The sequence below is a fragment of the Lissotriton vulgaris genome, unplaced genomic scaffold (genome assembly GCF_964263255.1).
Source record: "Lissotriton vulgaris unplaced genomic scaffold, aLisVul1.2 SCAFFOLD_872, whole genome shotgun sequence".
NCBI classification, from domain to species: domain Eukaryota; kingdom Metazoa; phylum Chordata; class Amphibia; order Caudata; family Salamandridae; genus Lissotriton; species Lissotriton vulgaris.
Genome location: NW_028244748.1, coordinates 644,554 through 654,784, shown reverse-complemented (window position 1 = coordinate 654,784; position 10,231 = coordinate 644,554).

The window sequence follows — 10,231 nt, the reverse complement described above, 5'->3', positions numbered from 1 at the left end:
GTCGCCGGCCAGCAACTCCTTTTCTTCCGGCTCCTGGCTCGTCAGCGAAGACCCCGACGCCTGTAAGACTTGTGCAGCCGCAGCCCTCGTGGCTAGGTAACTCGGCATTTCGGTGCCTGCATAGCCTCCTTACTCTAGGGTCCCGAGTCCCTCGCTTCCGACTTGCCTTAACCTTTCCGTGTCCTCGGACACTTGTTTAAACGTGCACTTGAAGTATTTGCTAAAGAGATTTGGTTGTGCTTAGTACCCTGTCCTCATAAAGAGTACAGGGCTGTTGTGATTCTTAATAAATATACTGTTTATTTTCATAACACTTGTGTGGTGTCCTTTCACTGGGTGTTCAAGGGGTACATGTGTGGTAAACAGCTGGCTTAACGCGCCCTCTCGAGTCTTTAGCCTTAGACTGCTCGTATCCACGCTACTAGGATAGCTGGTCTATAGGTTGACTTACAACCACACACCATAAGGGTCGTTGGAACGATACATAGCGGTCGCTAGAATAGCGAACGTTGCATATCGGGCCAACTTCTCACATGTGCCACAAAGGTGACGCAACTCCAGCAATGTGTCCTTAAAGGGCCTGCGTCAGTCTTACTCTTGCTGTGAGGCAGGCGTACGATATTGACGGATTTGCGTCCTAGAAGTGGCGCAGTGAAATCTCATAGATTTCACAGCATCACTTCTACGACCCTTTCTTGCGTCAATACCTCCCCTGCATACATTATACCTGACGCAGGTATAATGTGGCGCAGGGGTTTATAAAGTGACGCATCTACCTAGATGCGTCACTTTGTAAATATGGCGCAACAAGGCGCATTTTTAACGCCACTGGTGATTCACAAAAAAGTGACGCAGCGTAAAAGTGACGCACAGCCTCATAAATGAGGCCCAATGTCGTTTACCTATCTGTTATGGATTGTATGTATGTGGTGTGTAGTGGAATTATGTGGGTTTGATTGGAATTGTTGTGGAATTGTGTGGCGTGGATTTGTGCGGGGCTTAGTGGGTCTGTGTAGTGGAATTATGTGGCATGGTGTGCAGTGGAAATATGTGGATAGTAATTATGTGCCATTGAGTGTATTGGAGTTATGTAGAGTGGGATTGTGTTATGGAGTGTAATTTTCTCAATTCTTTTTTTGTGTTGGGGAGTAGTATGTAGTGGAGTTTAATTATGTGGTGTGCTGTAGAATTTTGGGGCATGATGTTGATTTATGTGGTGTGTTGTGTGATTGTGTTGTTGAGTTGAATTATGTGGTTTGATGTTGAATTATGTGGTGGGGATTGGAAATAAGTGGGGTTGAAATGTGTGGCATGGAACTATGTGGAAAGCGTTGCCTTTTTTTGTGACAAAAAAACAAATAGATAAGAGCTACATTCCAGATCTGTGTTTTTGGGTTAAAAAAAAAGCATTGGTAAATGCTTTAGGTTTCGCCTATTTTTTTTTTTACTTATAAAGTTTATTATTGCGCGAACATGACCCTTGTGGGTCTAAGAGCGCTTTACAACGATCAAAGAGACATGTATAAAAATTACAATCTCATCCCATTCCTCACTTGATGGATCCTCTACCTCCACTCTGACTCTTCCCAACATCATTGCACTACCATGATCTCCCTAATAACCCGTTGTAGACTATTTTCTCCTCTATCCCTCCTTCATCCTATTAAATCCAACTATAGACTCACATGACCACAGCTCAAATTATCAACGTATATTTGCCTATACTAATCCACCACTAATCCATTTTGGGTTCTGGAGTAGCATGCTACTCGCTAAAAAGTGATTAAACGCCTCGTCAAGGATAGTAAGCAACACATTCTACATGGAAGGTAAATCTACTTTAGTTCAGTGGCGTAACAAAGGCCCGCATCCTCTGCAGCTCTGTGGGCCCCTGGTTTAAACAGCCGTAACAAGGACAAATGTTTAATTTCTGCTCATTTTTGCTGTTTCCATGTGTGGAAAAAAATAATTACTTTTTGCAACTTCTATATGTGCTGCATTAGGCAACACACATAGAAGTTTCAAAACGCCGTTTAAAGATTGTCTATGTGCAGGAAGAAACACTTTTCTACACATAAACAATCTTTCTTTCAAACCAGACACCCTTGCACCCTGGTGCCAGGGTGCCTGCGTATTTTTTTGGTTGTAAATTTTTGCTTGGTGAGTAGTTATGCAATATAAGTTACTGAAACTTTGTAAAAGTGTTATGACATATTTATTGAGAAAGGCAATATGCGCATTAATTATGTTTTTCACGCAATTCTGGATTTGCCACATAATCCATCATCAGATGCATAATCTTTAGATTGAAAAAAAAAGTCTAGCCCAAACAGTTAAAAAGTTACAGAAAACACTGTGACGTATTGCCGCGAAGTGGAATGCCCTTTACACAGCTTGACTGTTGCTTATTGCTATATTTGGGTGCTGAACCAGTATTAATGGGCAGTGACCTATGCCTAGACATGGCTAACAAGTGTAACAAGTGCTGAAGGTCAGCCCAAGATTAGAGACCGAGACCTCCCCCGGCAGGCACATGCATCCTTGGTATGCTTAAAGCGCCCTTTGTTAGATAACTGACTAAAACAAGGCTCGGAATAAGAGTGTAATGGCTTGGACGTGGCATAATGACCAGAGCTGACAACTTTAGAGCTGAGGAACCAGGTTCGAGTCTCGGCATGGGCTCAACATTCTGCGGTTCTGGGCAAATCACTTAATCTCCCAGTGCCTAAAAAAAAGATTGTGTCATCATGTAACTGGTGCTCAAATAAAGCACTCCAATACTTTCAAGTCCATTGCGCTGTCTAAAAAAATGAGCAAAGAAAAATGCAAATAAAGGCGGTGTTTGGGCATTTTAATATTTATTTTTATTTTTGAAACAATCTTTTTATTAAAACAAGTATTTGATCCATCATTACAATCAATGAATATCATTATTTGAACAACATTCAGGACACAAGGTACAATGTGACACATTTGCAGGAGGCAACTCTAGTATAGCCCGTGGCTCTTTTCTTGCAGACCATCTATAAATTCCTTGCTTTGTCCTTGCTTCTTAGCTAAGTCCTATATTTCCCCCATGCTGACAGATTTTTTCCCATTTCTTGGCGCAGCCTCTACTCTCATACACCATCTTCTCTGTGAGTTGGCACCAGTCCATGTCATGTTTCCAACTGGTAAGTCTCTGAGCCTCCTGCGCCTCCACAGTCTTGCTATGTTGTGCTTCGCCACCCTCGAAGCCAGTATGAGCCGGTTTTTGTGTGTGCGGGCCAGTTTGACTCCTCTGTGACCACCAGAAGGTGCCATCTTGCATCATACTTGATGTGGAGGCCTAGCACATCTAACATCACCCCAGCCACTTCTGACCAGTAACACTGGATTTTGGGACACTTCCAGATAATGTGGAAGAAAGTACCCACCACCCCACACCCCCTGGCCCATTGGTCTGTGTCTGAACTTCCTATTCTGTAATGGAGTTTTCTGGGAGTATATGACCTGTGTAAGACTCTAAACTGGATTAGTCTAAATCTGGCCTGTGTCGCCACCAATCTGGGGCATTGGATCACTTCCTGCCAATCGACATCTTCGAGCAGCCCTAAGTCTGTTTCCCGGGCCTCTCTCAACAAACCCAGGGGATCTGGGTGATTGTTCATTATCTTACGGTATGTGAGGGAGACTGCTTTTTCCAGCATGGGGTCAAGTAAGAGTCGGTCCTCCAGAGGGGAGTATTTGTGCAGTTGTTCCCCTTCTGGAGCATGGCGTCTTAGGGCATGTCTCAACTACAAATAGCGAAACTGTTCTCCACCGGCCATTTAATATTCCGTCTGGAGGTTAAAAGGTAGTCATGTTTCCATTTCTCCATATGTCCCCTAGTAAGTCTATGCCAATTAGGTGCCATCCAGAGAATCCCTGTAAGCGCACCACATCGCCCAGCAAGTCACTTTCCCAGAGCGGCGTCTGTTGAGTAAATCTGGACTGTCATTCCAGCAGTTTTGTGCCTGTGTGCCATTCACACACTACCACTTGAGTGTGTGTGGGTAGGGACTTTTCTCTGTTGTACCGATATGAGGCTGCTAGGTGCCCACCTCTTCCCATAGTGGATCGGTCTACCCGGTATGCCAGCTCGGAGTGTGGTGCAAAGGCCCATCCATTGACTTTAATAAAGTTGGGCTGCTAGGCAATGTTCCCTCTAAATTTTTTCCTCTGTGTGCGGCAGTGTAAGGTCTATGTGCGCTGCGACCTAAGCTATGTGCGCCAGTAACCATGCTCGTGTGTGGGTGCAGTGCCAAATATCACTCCAAACTTTTGCATAAAAAGTGAAAAGATGGTGCATTTCCTCACATGCAGATCCACGTGAACGGTGTTAAAGGCAGGTTTGAAACCATCCCACATAGCAATATGAAACCTTAGCAGCTATGTTGCTGCATTTCTTTTCTTAATAGAGCTGGGTTGCGGGATGATTGTATGCATTTGTTCAAGTTTTCATGTTAATTTCAGCTCATGATGGGCGCTGCGATTAACATGAAAACTTTAACAAATGCTCTCTTTGAGCAGGAAAAATAAAATTATAATAACGTTATTAAAATTGTACTTTTAGCAGTTTCAGGGCTGGGTTAGAGTAGGGCCGCATCAGGCTTTTGACTAAGACATTTTAATGCTAGTGTCTGCAACACCGCATTAAAATGCATTAGTCATGTATTCTAGCGCCCCTCTGACAATACTGCAATTGAGGCACGCTGCCAATGAGGCAGCACCAGCATGCTGAAATTGTCTAACATATGAGAGCATGCAACTGTGCCCTCAAATTTAAAATGCTATGCGTCAGAGATATAATATTCATGAACAGCGCTGAGCAGGCAGGCCAGAAATTAACAGATCAATTAGCTGTGCCCCAACCAGCCTTCCTGTGAGTTTACTTTGGGGGTAACAGACATCACGAGGGTGATCCATGAAGCGGGTCCTGCCCGCTGTTTTCCCACAATCTCACCATCCTTTTGGTGACCAGAAGCACACACATGCTTCGAAGATTGGACACACCGGCGGGTGGTAGCTTTGTTTTTCGTTTTTGCACCCCCAGCTGAGAAGGCACATTACCTGAGCTTCTTGCGCAGGATTTTATAGTTTTACAGTCTGCTGGGCACATTCTTTCCTAAGCCCCCGCATCAGCCTGGACAGAGATTGTTGACAAAACAGTCAACTTCTCAACCCCTGCCGTGCCCTCTGAACATGTGTACTTACCTGAACCGGAGGCACAGTGTTGGTCTTGTCACCTGATCCCTGGACTTGATTGTCGACAGAGCGGCACACAAGTATTTAAGTGTGACCGGCAGAGGTAGGAGGCTTTTTTAAAAACATGTTTATAATCCATATTTTCTGACATTCTTTTTGTATGACCTGGGTTTCAAGCAATAATCGTTTATATACTTCAAAACACTTTGTCTTGGAAATAATCTGCTTTGCCACACTTTTAGAATCATCGTTGTTTAACTAGTCTCACCATCAATGAAATCTTGCTTTACCTCTCAAAAAGAAAAAATCTTGGAAAATGGACTTCGGGAGATTCAGGTCAATACCCAACCCTTACCTCAGCTACCACCTTCTCCACGAGGATGGGGAGCCACAGTCTTACTGCTTTGTCACACGGTAACTGCTGCTGAGGATACACATTTCAGGGGTCAAAAATTAGGTTTTCAGGGAAAGGGAATGGGATTGGTAATTCCAAGTGCATGTGATTCACGACCCCAAGAGATAAAAGTAGAGCTTTCATTAGAATACTCTGCATGCTGTATGGAGAAGGGAATTAAACATCTTTCAGCATTAGAATGAAATTGAAGCTCTGCCGGGGTTTTTGCCTCACACTGCCAAACAAACTATGTCCATCAGATCCCTTTCTTTTCGGACTCCAAGCTCAAACATTTTTTAAGAGTGACTCTGTCCAATCATGTTGATTTACCTCATGCACTCTAGCTCAGCCATTCTAGTAGCAAGACAATGAGTAACCCTCGAAGTAGTCTGCTTGCTTCCTAAAAGCACCACACATGCAGTGGTCGAAGTGGGCGGGATCGGCAAGGCACGGCGTGCCCCTACTTCTTTAATTTGATAGATTCCGTTCTCCTACTTTTTTTCTTTTGAACATGCATCCCAGGATGGCAGAAATAGCCAAGGTCACAGATAAGGCTTAGCGTTCGTGGCAGAGCGGGTAGAGAAGGAAAAGGACTCTGTCTCTTCCTTCTTGCCCAGAGAAGACAAGGACAGTGTCCACTTCTGCTCTGCCGCTGTCAAAAGCACTCACTGATATCTGAATAATTAATGTAAAAGCGTTGAGGTAACCATGTTGTTCCTGCTTACATTTCACATGCTTTACTTAAACTTTCATTTCCTACGAGTGTTTGCCTTTTCCATGATTTTGTTACTTTTTTTTAGGCAGCATATTACTCTCGTTTAATGCTTAATTTGAATTGTGTCACATTCAGGAGTTTATAGCGGGCCACAATTGGGTTGCAGCTGAAGGCAGTGCAAGTTTCTATCTTTTTTTTTTTTTTTCAGGAAAAGTACGAATTTATTTTGATAAGAATATTACACTTTTATGGTGACACATGAGGTTTGAATTCTAGCCACCAAAAACTCAATTCCAGAAAATGCAAGCTTAATTTGAGGCGTGGAATGCATGATATTTAGCACAGATTACTGGTGATGCATTTCCTTTCTCTGTATACAATGTACAAAAGCACTCATGCAAAACATTAGGAAATAATTGATACCAGATTGAACCAATAGTGGTAGTTTCAGAGCAGAAGGGACTAGAAGCTCTTCTGAAAGACTGTTTTAATGTCGCAATAAACTAAGCATGGTGAAAATTCAAAAAGGGACATACTCCATGATAGCATAGCTCATATGGCACAAGTACTCCAGGGATCACTGGTTCTCAACTTCAGGTTCTCTAGCTATTTTCAATATTCAGAAAAATCAGGAAGAGAAGTACACACCAAGTAGACTTCAAGTTGTCCTCCTTTGCACCCCTTAACAGAAGTAAATAAGGCAGTTTTTGGGGTGGAAAGAACTAGATTTAGAAGAATGTATTGGTGGAAAGGACTCAAATAGAGAATGATGAAGACACTTATACACTAAGCTCTGAAAAAGTTTGAATAGTCATCACTTGCCCCAAACGAGAGCCACATCAGAATTAACTTGAACCCAAGTTGCTTTGATGAAAAATACATGGTCTTCAGCACACTCCCCACAATTCGGATAGAAAACGTATTTTCTGGTGGAGTTTTCAAAGAGCAGCACTACCTAGATACTGCATTACAGTGAAATGTGTTAAATAAACAATTCTGGACTGATCCCGCAGTTCAGATCTGGCCGAGTTTCCTGTAATATTAAACGACGGCTGGGACTGAGCTGTTACTCAGCATGCATCTTGATTTTCTTTGGCGTCATTCTTTTTGGTGCCTGTTTTTTAGCACTAGAAAGCAGACATTGTACAATTTCTTCACTGATCTCGCTACTGTTAGAAGTCATTTTGGGAGTTTTAGGAGTGAGTTTCTTTTTATGGCTATTTACAAGGGGAGACCTATTTTTTGTGACATGAAGCGGAAGTTGATTAGGTGTATTGGATGTCTTGAAGGCAGATTTTGCACTAGCCTGTAGGCTGACTATATTCCGTTCAGCTTGACCAGTGTTCAAGAGATAAATCTTCCCACCAGTGCAAAGAGTGCTAAAAACCAAACACCGAAAGGAATAACTACGAAGGATAATACAGAGACTGTCCAGAACGAGCCAGTCGGTACACACAGTGCTAAAAAACAAACTCCGAAAAGAATAGCGTCCGAAAATCGGGTGGATGGTCTTGTTGGTGTATCACTCAATTTAAAGACACCCAAATCACATCAGAAAAAGTGCAAGTTTCTATCAATGGGGCAGTATGGTGTTCAGTAGCGGAGAGGATGTGGCACTATGGTCAGAGCTGCCGAATTTGGAACTGGGGAACCAGGTTCAGCCTTCAAGACCAGTCCACCAGACCACTCTCCTGAGGGAACACATTCCCTTGCTAGACCTTAGAAGCCCTGGTGTATTTCCACCATCATGTGTACCCTAACGGTGGCAACTGTGGGTTAACCTTAAAGGCCTGTCAACCCCAATCCATACCGAAGTTCACCTCCAGTCTTGAGGGCAGGCCTTTGAAGCAGGTGGCTCTAGGGCGGTGCGATTGCACCGGGCGCTGACTTTGGATGGGGTGAGATGCTTGCAAGTATATTATGTTTCTAAAAGCACTTGCTGCCTCCTTCCTGGCCTCCATCTATTTTACGGCAACAATAAAAATGGCATGTAACATTTCCTATAGAGAGATTTTAACACATATGATTAATATTGTCTCTGTGTAATGAGAGTGATGTAAAGTGCTCTGACACCCTATACTGGTATCAGTGGTGCTGTAAATCAAGTTAAATTCATCTGAGCGAGAGTATTGTTCTGGAGACTTGAGGGGCACTGTTAAAGGGTGGTAGTGAGGGAATCAGTAGCGGAAGGAGTCATGGGGGGGGGCACCAACAAACATTGTCGCACATGGCTCCACAAGCGCTAAAGCTGGCCCTGCCCTTGAGGCCAGTCCGCCTCACCCATTGGAACCTCCATTGGCCTTGTTTCAGCAATAGTAGCTGTAACTCACCAGGGGTCAGCAATGCAGGACTAGCAGGCACACCAAACTAAGTTCACAAACTTCACGGTCTCTCTGCTTCATGCACAAGCACTTTTAACATGTGCTGCCTCCTTTGGGGCCACTGGAATTATGAAGCAATGGAGGAAAACATTATACCACAGTGTTGACTAAATTATGCAGCAAAAGGAAGGCTGCAGCGTAATGCAGTATATTTTCTGATACTTTATTATTTTTACTGATGGTAACAGTCTCTGGAAAAATGTTGCCTTATTAGTACAGTGTAACATACAAATCCAGCAGTGACAAAGGTGATCAGACAACCTTTGCAAAGGGCCGTCCACCTCACAGAAACACCAGTCACATTTTTTTAGTAACATTTGATCCGTTTGCGCAACAAACAATTTTTTTGTTAAAATCATCAAATTATGCAGCATATGATGCATTATGCGGTAAATATTGCAGAACCAGAATTATATAAAAAACATTTGCAAACTAGGATATTTTGCCATTCATGCTTGAACTACTCTTGTTGAAAAAGGGAAGAGAAGTGCTGATGACAGAAGCTGCATGGCTCGGAGACAAATGGTTTGTGCTTCCACATTTAAGCTTATGTCACCCGGAGAGAGACATTTTAAGGCATGGGCAAAGTGGGCTCCGGCCCTCTGATAGAGCCAGCTCTGTTCTGCAAGGCTTGCCCTGACGAACTTGAATAATTCATCAACAACCTTGAATAATTCATCGGCAGATTGTTTTAAATACTGTTTCTCTTTAATTTAGTTGTGATGTGAGTGGTGCGTGAAAGTCCATTACAAAGATTTTGCAGAAAAATGTTGTGTTGATGTAGTGAATGGCGAGCGCTTTATACTCTCCCTTCATTGGTGCAACAAGCATGTAGCGAGAGCTGGATTTCATATTAGAACGTGAGGAACACTTTGGCCTACCTTGAGTGCAGGGAGAGCTGCTGGTTTCCCCCAACAGACAGCAGGGGTCCATTGCTACTGATCACATAAGTTCGAGGAAATCCTCAAGTAGTGTGTAGTGAGCGCTATGGCCTCACAAAACTCGGTGGTTGCAGTTGCTCTGGGTCTCTGATGAGAAGGAGCAGAACCAGCAACAGTTTCCCAGGAATCCCCTCTGTGTCTCTCCTCTCTCCCCCCCCCCCCTTCCCCCCCACCAGCAAAGAGGAGGCGACGGACCGTGTCAACAGGAGCGAGGTGCCATTCCATGAAATTCTCTTCTGGCCAGTAATTGCAAGGACCCTCTGGAGCGCCCCTCAGCGCGGTCCCCCTCCATGGGAGAGGCAGGGAGCCTTGCCCCAAAGGGCAGTGCTGTTTGACCCAGCTGGGGCCTGATGGGCCCCGGAGGGCTTCAGACTCAACTGAATGTAGGGTGAGTCATTCTACTGTTGGCCGCTGCACCGCACGCTGGTGGGAAGCTGCATTGGGGCACCAAGCGGATGGGGGTTCCCAGCGAGGTCTCTCCCAGATCGGTGCCGTGCCGTTCCCCCCAGGAGTTCAGAGGCTGGACCTGGGGGCCCTGTTGTTGTTTATTTTATTTTTATGTATGTATTTATTT